The sequence below is a fragment of the Myotis myotis genome, unplaced genomic scaffold, assembly GCF_014108235.1.
Source record: "Myotis myotis isolate mMyoMyo1 unplaced genomic scaffold, mMyoMyo1.p scaffold_m19_p_1, whole genome shotgun sequence".
Taxonomy (NCBI): domain Eukaryota; kingdom Metazoa; phylum Chordata; class Mammalia; order Chiroptera; family Vespertilionidae; genus Myotis; species Myotis myotis.
In genome coordinates, this window is record NW_023416313.1 from 173,139,820 (window position 1) to 173,153,986 (window position 14,167).

The 14,167-nt window shown below is 36.0% G+C and overlaps 1 protein-coding gene and 1 pseudogene across 16 annotated transcripts in view; both read left to right on the top strand.

Annotated features, from left to right (window-relative positions):
- Positions 1-14,167, top strand: part of TCF12 (transcription factor 12) — a 349,545-nt gene that overhangs the window by 202,898 nt on the left and 132,480 nt on the right. The gene's annotated exons all lie outside the window — the stretch shown is intronic.
- On the top strand, positions 6,277-9,320 carry LOC118652653 (annotated as a pseudogene).

Below are 14,167 nucleotides of genomic sequence, written 5' to 3' on the forward strand. Positions count from 1 at the left end.
CAAATAGGCTCAAGTTCTGAGCCAGAATAAATTATATTCCTGAACTTATTTGAAAATACAGTTGTCACTTTGTATCCACAGGTTCCACATCTGCAGATTCAACCAATCACAGAATGAAAATATTCGGGGGGGGTGGGGTGGGGGAGGAGGAGGAGGGAAATGTTATGCGTTGCTGACGTGTACTATGTAGTAAGGCCTAGGATGGTTGCATTTGTACTGAACAGACCTTTTGTGCAGACTTTTCTTTCTAAATAATATAGTATAACAACTAGTTACATAACATTTACATTGTAGTAGGTATTGTAAGTGATCTAGAGATGATTTAAAGTATAGAGGGGATGTGCACAAGTTACATGCAAATACTATGCCATTTTAATAAGGGACTTGAGCATCCTCAGATTTTGCTATTCACTGAGGGGAGGGGTGGAACCAGTCCCTGTTGGATACTAAGGATGATTGTAATTTGATGAAACATTGCTTTTTAATATAAATGTATAAATAAGTAGCACTACTATATAAATTACTGAGAGTTCTTGTTTTTTTATGCTTTGTTATTCTATTTGTGTTCATGGTGACTGTTTTGTAATGATTAAGTAAATACACATAATATTCATGTATTATATGAATTCTCTTAAAGATTGTAGTTATAAGAATTATATTATGTTACATATGACAATATCTTTTTCCTTGATCAAATATAATGCACATTTACTGTAGAAAAAAATAAAAATATAGATAGAGCTAAAAGAAAATATTATTTTTACCACTTTTAACTCCTTAGCATTTAAAAATATGGAAACTAAAAATCAGAGATTGATTAAGTTGATCCAACATCCCATACTAAATGGTGAAGCAAGTATTGAAACCCAAATCTATTCGGTTGTAATAATTCTTTATTAACACACGAACATGTTGTGTTTTCTAAAAACTAATTTGCAGATGTGGAACCTGTGGAACTTCTTCCATTTTGGTCATCTGCCTCCTCAGTTGTGTAACTAGGTATTTTCTTATTGGCTGGGAAGATGAGTAATTCTTTATTAACACAAGAACATGTTGTGTTTTCTAAAAACTAATTTGCCAGTTGCTTGGAACTTGTACATCTTTTCCCATAAATACAGTATTAGAGGTAGTAGGAGTAGGTATTCAAACTAGTCTACAAGAAAGTGACATGTAATGTAGCTGAACTTGCATCCAGAAAGAGGATGATTGTGGTACAAAGAGCTAAAGGAGTGCCAAGAGAAAGAGTTCCTTAATGCCTCATAGGGTCAGGCATAAGTGTTTACCTTTTTATCATTATAATTTATTTTTGGAATCTTCCACCTTCACACCTGCAACCCCCCCCCCCTCTCTAGAGTCCCTTACTCCAAGTTTCCATATGACCAGTGCTATTATGCTACTTTCATCTTCAGATATAAGGTTCTTCTTATATCTATCCAGATATACCTCATTTTTCTTCAGTGTTTACCAGACGTGAGTATACTGACTCGGCTTCTCTTAAGAGACAAGCAATCTAATTAGACTTCATTCACATTAAGGAGTAGTGGTAGTGTGGTACAGTGTAAAGAACCTAGAATTTGACATCAGACCTATATCTTAGGTCTACTCAACCTTCACTATGTGTGAGACTTTGGGTGATTTAGTTGGTTTCAATGAGTCTCAGTCACCTCATTTATAAAATGGGAGAAATAACACGTGCTTATCAGAGCAAGGTGAGTATCAAATATTTGAGATAATATATAGTAAATATGAATTGTGATATGTACAAATATGTAGTAGGCATCATTGATAATGAGTGATAGACTTAAACATTTTACATAATTGGTTGTATTTTGAAAGTTTCTTTTTTGATCATCCAAATTACACTCTTAATTGGCAGAGTTTTAGTTGTTGCTTTGTTTTAAAATAGTGATTTCAGAGATTGGAAAAACAGTTGCAATTGTAGTAGGTGAGCAGGCTGACCTAGCTTGGGTTGTATACTCAAGGTTACCTTCCCAAAGCTGTTTCTGATTCTCTTACTTTCTTTGAATCCACCTGGTCTCTAAATCCCTGTGTCCAAATAGTCAATCAGGTCCGCTTTCCTTCCCTGTCTCCATCACCTCTTGATAGTTGGAAATAGGAGAGTAGGGAGTGTCTCAAGTTTTAATGCCCATAAGAATCTTCTGGGGATCTCGCCAAAATGCCAGCACTAATGTAGATCACTTCGGTAGGGCCTGACATTCTGCTTTTTTAGAGATTTCATGCTCAGGCCTGTAGTTATGAGTATTACATTTTGAATGGGATTAAAACATGGATATTATCTTGTATGTTTCATTTATAAAAGTATATGTAACTTAGAAAAGTGCTCATATTGTCACTATTAAATACCTTTTAAAATTTCATATGAATTGTCTCCATTTAGTGCAAACTGTGTTCCATCTGAGGAAAGCTTGGACCTCACTAGTTGTCCCAAGGTGATAATGAAGGTAACCAGTGTTAGTGTAAAATGGTTACAGAGAACTACTACCAGAGGAAAATTAACTGATAGTGCTGAATTTTTTCTTTTCCTTTTTAAAACTTTGTCAACCCCTCTTACTAATGTAAATTAAATATGAAATTTAAAATAAAAACAATACCGAATCTGTCCAAATTCATTACATTTTCCCTCATATTGCAGATAATGCATGTTAAAATCACTGAAATTGGAATAGCCAGTATTTTTATATTTTAATACAGTAAGATTTTGTCTTAGCAAAGCTGCTAGTTACCAAGCCCTGTTTGTCTCTCTGATATAAAAATTATTCAAATCTATACCATAAAATTCTAAGGAAATGAATATTGGATTTAGTCAAGGCAGAAATACCAAGACACAAGGGGGCACTGTCTTGCCATTATCTGATTGAATTTAATAGGTTTTTGTTTACAGTGAATGTCGCTCCAAAATTGTATCTTCTCTGTGGTTATCATGACGGCTTAAACACTTTATGTTCTTCTACAGCTGTTACATAATACTTAAACCAACTAATCTTCCAGAGTTCACAGATCAAATGTGCTTGTTGCAAAATTCAGGAACTTTTCATTGTATTTGGCATGATGTGGGGAAGAGTAGATGATTTTAAGATTGTTTAACACACTTAGTTGTTAGTGTTTAGGTCTGTGGAAGGGGGAAAATCACTGTAAAAACAATTCAGTTGCTTTGGGGAAATACAGTGCCTCTATTCTGCAGAAAAGAGTTGGGATAAAGATTGAACTGTTACAAACTGCAGCTGCATTTGCCATCAAATACCAAGTTGGTGCTGATGAATGTTTTGTTTTTATTGTCATGGAAACTTGGAGCCAGAGAATGGATATTCTATTCATCTGGGAAAATAGCAGTTCCTTGCATAAAACATAAGGGCCTTCCAAAGTAGTTCTTAAAATAGCTATAGACTGAATATAATCCAAAAAAGTTGAGGAAGTAAGTGTGGAATAAATGCAATCATTTCTGGATCACTTCTGTCCTCAATACTAAAACTATATCTGTATATTCTGCTATTAAGCTTATTATTACTACTAGAAAGTTGAATTCCAGTGAGCATGGTATTTACCATCAACATGATAGTTATCTAACTCTTGAGGAGATGTCTTTGCACTTCCCCCTTGATCTTAAGATATCTATTGGGAACTCTATATCCTATTAAACAATTGCTCCTGATCCCTGAATAGGTTTTTTTTCATATAAGCTATTTTTCTGCTATAATCTTTCATTTAGAATATTTTAAGGCATTTTATATTGGGGAGAGCACTTTACCCAAAATAAGAAACTCTTACTAAAACACAAAAGAAGATTTTTGTATGGTCTGAAGGAAAGAAAATACAACATTTTAAAAACTATAAACATGCAGGTAAATCCTTATGTATATTTCATAAAGTTGTGAATAGAAACACACGTTACAAGAAAATGCAAAGGAATTTTGGTTTCAATTAGAGCAAATGTGATATAGTAGAATAAAAATAATAGTAAAATGTAAATAAAGTAGCAATACAGATTAAAGCAGAGTTTCTATAGATTACAAAAAAGAAAAAAATGTGAGTTATGATGGTTTACCAAAGGTTATCAGCTAAATTATATTGCATCTGCAAAGAAAACAGGCAAATGTTTATGACTTCATAAAATATAGTAGGGAAGTAATAGAGAAGGCTCTTCTGAGGAAGTAACATTTGAGTAGAGACCTGCATGTTCTGGCAGAAGAACATTTTGTGCAGAGGCTAGCTTTCAGTGGGATTGAATTTAGAATGTTTAAGAAACAAAATACAATTTTATGAACAAGATTGAAAACAACAACAATGTTCAAATGGACAGTAAAGCAATGTGATTAAGTAGCACATGACCAGTTTTCTTACAAGAGACACATACAGGATTAGAGTCCTGAATCTAAGTTTATGTTGCCAGGATGTAAGAATCTCTCAGAGAAAGAATAGGATTATTTCAAAATTAAAATTTTAAGTGTGAGTTTTATTGTTATTTAATATTTTTTCAAAATATTATAATGAATTCAGTGGTTTTTATTACTGAATACAGTCTGATGTAGACAAAAAGCAATTCAGGAAAAATGTGTCAAAAATAAATGTAAATAGCTAATGTAGTCAGAAACAGATACTCAGGAAGCAATAACCTTTAAGAGAAAATAGTTTAATAACAGCATTTTTTACAAATATTTTAATGTTGTAGTATCTGTAACATAGCATATATGCGTGTATCAAATCACATACAAGAGGACCAGGAATTAAAGACCTGCACACACAAAAATACTTAGTCAATATGCCAAAAGAAAATAGAGGAGAAAATACAAACTGGACATTGTATTCCATAACAGAAATGATGAAAGGAACTGGAAAATTGCCAGCTTTTTAACCTTTTAAAAATATTGTGTGTAGTTAGTGCAGGAGATCATATTCTCAGAGCAGTTTGATCTAGATTCAAATATGTCAGCAGACCTAGTGGAATTCAAAGTATTTTAGAAATAAAACATCTGAGGTTAGAAATAAGAGAACCTCTTTATAATGTCATAAAAACAAAAGTAGTTTAGCAAAGTTTTTTAATTTTCTAATAGTTTATCAAACTCAGTTTCTATTATGGTAAAGTCTAGCTGTGTAGGATGTATTTAATTTAAGGTACTCCAAAATGGCCTGGCCAGAGTGGCTCAGTTGGTTGAGTCATGTCCTATATACCGAAAGGTTACCAGTTTGATTTCTAGTCAGAGCACACACCTGGGTTTCTTCTCTCTCTCTCTCTCTCTCTCTCTCTCTCTCTCTCTCTCTCTCTCCCTCCCTCCCTTCCTCCCCCCCCCCTCTTTCTCTTCCCTCCCTCCCTCTTTGTAAGCATGTCCTTGAGTGAGGATTAAAAAAAAAGATATGCCTAGCCAGTGTGGCTCAGTGGTTGAGTGTCAACCTATGAACCAGGAGGTCATGATTTGATTCCTGGTCAGGGCACATGCTGGGTTTCAGGATTGGTCTCCAGTAGGGGGTGTGCAGGAGGCAGCAGATCAGTGATTCTCTCTCATCATTGATGCTTCTATCTCTCTCTCCCTCTACTTTCCCCTATGAAATCAATAAAAAAAATATTTTTTTAAAAAGTTACTCCAAAATGTAAAGATAGCAACATATTTGGAATGTGTTGTGTTATGGTATCTTCTACCATACAAACTTCGCTGAGCAGGTATCGTTGTTATTTTGTTTTTATCAGAAAGTCTATAGGAGTCAAGTTTTATTGTTTATAGGAGTCAAGTTTTACTGTGTTTTAGCTTTCTGATCTATAAAAATGGGTTTGCTAGAGAAAGACCAGGAGAATACTTTTTTATTCTTTGGGGTAGGAAAGGGGCTGGTGGAAGGATTTCCAAGAAGTTTCCAATTAAACCATTCGTTTTCAAATAGTGGTACATGGGAGAAGGGATGTAAATAAGGTGAGTCCCACAGTTTCCTAACTGACTACTTAGAGGAAGATTATAGGCCACAGTAATGGGGAGAGGAAATCAAACAGAGCCTAGCAGTCTTACTGAGTTAAGGAGACAAAGAAGAGAATTCAAGGAAGCTAAGCAAGATTGAATTTGTAGGGCAGAAAGGAGAGAGCACTGAAAAAGAGCTTGAGATCTGTAGATGGGTTCCCTCAAGTCTTTGGTAGAATACTGATCTGTGTGTGCATACATGAGAGGAAATTTAACTTGAGACCAGGAAAGACTCACTAGAAAGGAATAGGCTGAACAATTCCTGAAACTCACACAAAGCTGAGAATGGGTCTATTAGCCAACCAACGTGGAAGAACTCATAATGCAGGAATACTCATTTTATAGCACTTTGCTTTATTGCACTTTGTAATTTTGCATTTTTTTTTTATTATTTTTTTTTTACAAATTGAAGGTTTGTGACACCCCAGCCTGGAGCAAGTATATTGGCGCCATTTTCCAAACACCCTTCTTGTCTCTGTGTCACATTTTCATTATTACTATATTATATTTAGTATCTGTGATCAGTGATGTTTGATGTCACTATTATAATTGTTTTGAGGCACCAAGAATTGTACCCATATAAGATGGTGAACTTAATTGATTAATGGTATGTGTGTTCTAACTGCTCCACCAACTGGCTCTTCCCCAATTTCCCTTTCTTGGGCCTCCCTATTTCCTGAGACAGAGCAGTATTAATGTTAGGCTAATTGATAATCCTGCAATGTCCTCACAGTGTCCAAGTGAAAGGAATAGTTGCACATCTCTCACTTTAAATTAAAAGCTAGAAAAGATTAAACTTAGTGAGGAGGGCATGTTGAAAACCCAGGTAGGCCAAAAGCTAGGTCTCTTGGACCAAGCAGTCAAATTGTGAATGCAAAGGTGAGATTCTTGAAGGAAATTAAAAGTGCTACTCCAGTGCAAACACAAATAATGAGAAAGTGAAACAGCCTTATTGTTGGTATGGAGAAAGTTTTAGTGGTCAGGATAGAAGATAAAACCATTCGCAACAAAGCCTACTCCAGAGCAGGGCCCTAACTCTCTTCAATCCTTTGAAGGCTGAAAGAGGTGAGGAGGCTGCAGAAGAAGAGTTTGAAGCTAACAAAGTTTAAGGAAAAAAAGCAGTCTTCATAACATAAAAGTGCAAGGTGAAGCAGTAAGTGCTGACGTAGAAGCTGCAGCAAGTTATCCAAAAGGTCTAGCTAAGATAATGAAGGTGGTACACTAAACAACAGGTCTTCAGTGTATATGAAACAGCCTTATACTAGAAGAAGATGCCATCTAGGACTTTCGTAGCTAGAGAGTAGAAGTCAGTGTCTGATATCAAAGGACAGGCTGATCCTCTTGTTGGGAGCTAATATAGCTGGTGACAAAGTCAATGCTAACTTAATTTGTCATTCGGGAATCTTAAGAATTATGCTAAATCTACTCTGCCATTGCTCTCAGATGGAACATTAAAGCCTAGATGACAGCACATATGTTTATAGCATGGTTTACTGAATATTTTAATCCCACTATTGAGATCTGCTGCCCCCTAAAAAAAATTCCTTTCAAAATGTCACTCCTCATTGACAATGCACCTGGTAATCTAACAGCTCTGATGGAGATGTACAACAAGATGAATGTTGTTTTCATGCCTGCTAACCCAACATCTATTCTGCAGCCTGTGGATCAGGGAGTAATTTTGATTTAAGACATACATTGTATAAGGCAGACTATAGCTGCCATAGCTAGTGATTCCTGTGGACCTGGGCAAAATAAATTGAAAACCTTCTGAAAAGGAGTCATCATTCTAGTTGTTGTTAAGAACATTCATGATTCATGGGAAGAAGTCCAAATATCAACATTAATAGTAGTTTGGAAGAAGTTGATTCTAACCCTCATGGATGACTTAGAGCAAGCATGTCAAACTCAAAGGCTAACACAGGCCAAATAAACAAGATTTAAGTTTATGTGGGCTGCAAAAAAAATCAAAAGCTTCAATTTTCATAGAAATGTAGATTTATTTTGATAGAGACATGCTGAATACAAAGGGCTGAAATAAATGAATAATTGTTAACATAAAATAATAGGACACTTTAATAAAAATTAATATTTTTTCTTGAACATTAACTTACCAGACACTGAATAACTGCCTAAATTAATAAGCATAATGCAAAGAAGCCTATTTTTCTTGTTCTCCATAAGTGAAATATTTCCTGTTGCACACACCAAACAAGACAGTCCAAGACTAATGACGTGGCAGTCAGCTGCTAAAATATTCGCTGCTAGTATTAGTGAAGAGAAATGGTTCGCCTGTGCATAAGGGAAATGAATGCAACATGATTATAGTAATCAGTCATTAGCGAACGTTGTAGTTCGTTATTAATAATTATGTATAAGAGGCTATTGTAAAAATTAAGTTACGAAATTTTTATTAAAACACTAGAGGCCCGGTGCACGAAATTGTGCATGGGTAGGGTCCCTAGGCCTGCCTGGCGATCAGGGCTAATCTGTGGACCGACCGGTCGGGTGATCGGGGGGGGGGGGGGGGGGGGGGGGCTGCTGGCACCCGCCTTGGCCAGCCTGGCGCTGCCTGCTCACTGGGCCCTCCCCCTGCCGCCACCACCAGTTGCTTCCTCTCTCTGCGGGGCCACTGGCGGGGCGATGGGAGCCCCCACTGGCACCTGCCTTGGCTGGCCTGGGGCCTGTAGGTTGGGGGAAGCTCCTGCATTGAGCATCTGCCCATTGGTGGTCAGTGCACGTCATAGCAACCAGTCATTCTGCCGTTTGGTCGATTTGCATATTAGGGTTTTATTATATAGATTTCTTATATATCGTTATATTGGCTGGGCTGCATAAATATTTGTGGGCCATGAGTTTGACATGCTTGACTTAGAGGGTTCAAGACTTCAGTGGAAGATATAAGTGCAGATGTAGTGGAAGAAGCAAGAAAATTAGAAGTGGAGCCTGAAGATGTGATGGAATTGCTGCAGCCTCATGTTAAAACTTTAACAGATGAGTTGCTTCTTATGGTTGAGCAAAGAAAGTAGATAGAATCTACTCCTAGAGAAGATGCTGTGAAGAACTTTGAAATGACAATAAAGGGCTCAGAAAATTACATAAAGTTAGTTGATAAAACAGTGGCAGAGTTTGAAAGGATTGACTCCAATTTTGAAAGAAGTTCTACTTGGTAAAATGCTATTAAACAGGTTCATATACTACAGAAAAATTGTGAAAGGAAGAATCCTTCAGTTTGGCAAACCTCATTGTTGTCTTTTAAAAAACTGCCACAGCACCCTACCCTTCAGCAACCACCTCACTGATCAGTCGGCAGCCATTAATGTCAAGGCGCAAAACCCTCCACCAGCAAAAAGATTATGACTCAGGTGATAGCTTTTTTTTTTTTTTTTTTTTGCAATAAAGCATTAAATTAAGGTATGTACATTGTTTTTTAGACATATGTTCTTGCACACTTGACTACAAAAAGTGTGTCAGTGTATATATATATTACTTGATATAAACTGGGACACAAAAAATTCATGTAACTCAATTTATTGGAATATTTGCTTGATTATAGTGGTCTGAAGTCAAACTTGTACTACCTCCAAGATATGCTGACAAATGGCATTGTGTGGAGTTTTCAGAAGGGCATTGTGTTGGTGAGGCTAAATTAGCCCTGGGATGAAGGCTGTTCTGGACCTTCCTTAACAAAGCTTAAAGGCAACCAACCCTCCAAAAGGATCAAATTGATTCTAAGTCACTTAACTGCTTATCACAACAGAATTCAACATTCTTTAAAGGGTTACAGCAAAATCTAGTACCCAAAAATGTGAACTTCATAATATCTGGCATCAACCAAAAATTACTATCAAAAGAAGCAGGAAACTATACTCTTGTAACCATAAGTAAAATTTGTCAGTAAATTACAGAGGTGATAGAGTTAGCAAACAAGGGTATTAAAATGAATGTTATCAATATGCTCCATAACTCAAATATCTAGAGGAAAACACAAGTATGTTGAGAGAAGAAATGAAAAGTATAAAAGAGAAAAACCAAATGGAATTTCTAAAAATGAAAAATACATCTGAAATGAAAAATACACTGGATGGGTTTAACAGCAGATTTTTCACTGCAGAAGAAAGGATCAGTGAATTTGCAGACATGGAAACTTTCAAAAATGAAAATCAGAGGACATTTAGCTTCTACTTACAGTGTAGAGAGATGTAAAGAATGCCATTTTCACTCTTTAACAATGAAAACAAAATTTAAAAGCCTGATACAATACTAAATTCTTTTTTTGAACTGATAAGAGAGCTGAAATCTCAAGGCAGTCATGTGATCTGAATTCCAAGGAGAAATGGGATATATGAACTACCTTACTTGTGGTAGTGCATGGGAGAATAAGGTGTCTTATCAGTCACAACAAAAGTGAGTAAGAGGAATCAGCTAAAACTTTAAGGTTTAACACAGTGGTTCTCAACCTTGGCTGTACGTTAGAATCACCTGGGAATCTTTTTAAAATCCTGATTTCTGGGCCTCATCCTCCGGAAATTCTGTTTCTTTGTTGTGGGGTGGGGCCACAACATTAGTAACAAAGAAACAGAATTTCCGGAGTATGAGGCCCAGAAATCAGGATTTTAAAAAGATTCCCAGGTGATTCTAATGTGCAGCCAAGGTTGAGAACCACTGGTTTAACAGAAGACCAATTGTGAGCCTAGCAACATAGCAGTTTGAACTAGCTAGGGGGCATCTAACAAGAAAACAGTTGAAAAGGGGATTTTACACTCACCCTCAAGTTTTTCCCCCTCAGATCTCCAAGAACAATTACAGGTAGGGCAGGAGTCTGAAGAGAATTCCTGTTGATGGTATAGGCATGCAAGTGTTGATCAGCTGCCACTGTGGGAAAGAAAAGCCTGCCAGCTTCCCTGGACACTAGATATTGAAAGACTTTAGGAGGGGCAGCAAAGCCTCTTGCCCAAAGGAAATAAACTAAGACTTATTGTGATGGGGGGAGAACAGGAAACTAGTCTTAGACCTATGATCTTAAGTTTAAACCAAGCACAGGTCTCCTTCCTGTCAAGGAGGGTTGACTTTAACCCAAGGTCAACATCAGATATAAAGCAGAGTTTTGCTCTTATAGGGAGAGGAAGGAACAAAGGACAGGAAAGTAATAGCAGTCTACCACTGGGGGAGGGGCAAAACCATGAAGGAGAGACATACTCAGGAACACAGATTTTATATGATCTATTGAAAGCCCAGGATGAAAAACTAACCCTGAGAAAAGTCCTACAGCACCCCAGCCACATGATAAGCATTAGACACTAGAGCCAGTCACTGGAGGAAGTTTAAGCCTCTGGTCAACTGAAAGTAGCCCAGTGACAATAATCACATTCACCTAAACTCCTGATTTGGTTAATTTTCTCACACTAAGGGTTTGATACAGGAAGAGGAATACTCATTTCTGAGCCTAAATACCATTTACTTCTTCTACACATGACATCCTGCATTCAACCAAAACTAGGAGACATGCACATCAGGAGACACAATAATCAACAGGACAAGACTCAAGACTCATGTGGATCTATCAGACAAGGATTTTAAAGTAACTCTGGCTAACATGTTAAAGGATCTAGAGCAGCGGTTCTCAACCTGTGGGTCGCGACCCCTTTGGGGGTCAAACGACCCTTTCACAGGGGTTGCCTAAGACCATCCTGCATATCAGATATTTACATTACGATTCATAACAGTAGCAACATTACAGTTATGAAGTAGCAACGAAAATAATTTTATGGTTGGGTCACAACATGAGGAACTGTATTTAAAGGGCCAGAAGGTTGAGAACCACTGAGGAAAAGGTCGACAACATGCACACATAGGTAACTTTTAGCAAATAGATGGAAGTAATGAGAATCTAACTGAAATGCAAGAAATGAAAGGCATGATGTCAGAGATGAAGAATTCCATTAGGATCATCGGTAGACAACACAATTGTAGAAGAAATCAGTAAATTTGATATAGGTCAATAGAAATCCAAACTGAAACATTGAAAAAAGAGTGATAGCTGACAGAGCTATAGGACATGTCAAAGCCTAATATGTGTGGCTGAAGTCTCAGGTGGAGAGGGAGAGAGAAAAAATTATAATCCAAGATTTTAAAAACAAAATACATGCACATAACTAGACATATTATGTTCAAACTACTGAAAGCCAACAATAAAGAAAAAATCCTGAAGGCAGCCAAAGACAGAAAAAATAAGTATGTACAGCGAAATAAAAACAAACTACACCACAGCTATAGAAAGTTTGAAAGCAATAAGATGATAGAGGATATCCTTAAATGAGTATTAAAAATTTTAAAACTGTCAACCCAGAATTATCTATTCTTTGAAAATACTTTTATTTTTAAAATGAGGGCAAAGTTAAGACTTTTTCAGATACAGAGAAGCTGAGAGAATCCATTCCCAGCAGACTTGCACTACAATGATTGTTAAACAAAGTTCTTTGGGCAGAGGGAATGTGATTCCAGACAGAAAGTTGGATCTACACCAGGACTCAATACTTTTTTTTCTGTAGAGGGTCATGTATTACATATTTTAGGCTTTGTGGGTCAGATTATCTCTGTCACAGCTATTCAACTCTGCCATTAAAACACAAAAGCAACCATAGATAATTCATAAACAAATGAGCATGGCTGTGTTCCAGTAAAACTTTATTTACGAAAACAGGAAGCAGGCCAGCTTTGGTTCATGGGTCATATATGCCAACCCCTGATCTACACAAAGAAATGAGGGCTCCAGAAGTGGAAAAAATGAATGTAAATATACTGGTAAAAGATACATATATATTTTGTAGTGTGATTTTTAATTTTGAAGAGAAACGAATTTTTAATCACACTACAAAATAACTAAATAAGTCTAAGCAACACTGTATAAATGGGGTATATAAAATATGCAAAAGTAAAATGTATGATAACAGTAACCCAAAGGATGCAAGGGAAGATTTTGGAAATATGTTGTTGTAAGGTTGTTACTCTGTTACATTATTATTTGAAGGTAGACCCTGCCAATTAAAAATACTCTATACTGTATAAGAGGACATAGAAGGGATAAATGATGTCTGGGAAAAAGTTTAAAAATATTAATTAAAAAGAAAAATCAATAAAGATACACTATGTTGTAAATTGAGGGCAAACACTAAAGAGTAAACCCAACAGTACAGAAGACTAAATGGGACACTCGATCCAAAAGCAGGTTAAAAACAAACATATAAGACAAATAGAAAAAACCTCACAAAATGGTAGATTTAAATCGAGCCGTATTAAAAAATAACATTAAATGTAAATAGTCAAAATGAAGCACAAAGAGACAAGATATTTTTTAAAGATTTTGACATTTTTATTCTCTATTTTTCCAGTGGGTTTTGTACATATTTTTAGGAATAGGTTCTTCCCTAGATAAAAACATTGAAATAGTGAACCTCACATCTGTTTATTCATTGCTAACATTGTGTAACAAACACCTCTTCAGTGTAACACTGTTACACTTCCTTTTTACCTAATAAGGAAGGTCCCTCTCTGTATCCCCCATGAACTTCAGACAACGACCAAGTTGACTTGAATCAGTGAGTTGGAATCATCAGACCCAAGATAATCTCCTATAACCATTTTCCCCAACCTCCATGAAAAAGGAAATAAGATTAAGGATTACATCCAAGCCTATCTACCCTCTTTCCCCTGTATTATAGAATCTACAACTCTGTTAAAATTCACTTTAGATTATTCTTGCTTTCGTTTCTCTTCAAATCCCTTACCAACTTTTCCAGATCTTACATGCATTCTTTGGTAAATCTTTCTTTCTCTTTATTTCAGCTGTGAATAGAAACTTAATTGTGATTAACTATACAATAGTATTAACTATACAATTAGTACTAGAAATATACCCATTCATTAATGCTAAGAGAAGAGTGAAGCCATTAGCTTTTAATGAAATGACACGCATAAAGAATTTTTAAAACTTTGAAAATACTCAGGAGTTCCCTTTAAATTATTTACCTGAAATCTGCCTCCTCCTTATATGTATGAAATCTATCCCCCCCTTCTATTTAAGACTTTTTCCTTGGCACTGATATTAAAAATACACATCTATGGATTTTACAGTCAATATATTTCATTTTAAAAATAATGAATAATATAATTAGCCCTTATCTTGTGTTTTTCACTGTTCTAAGTAC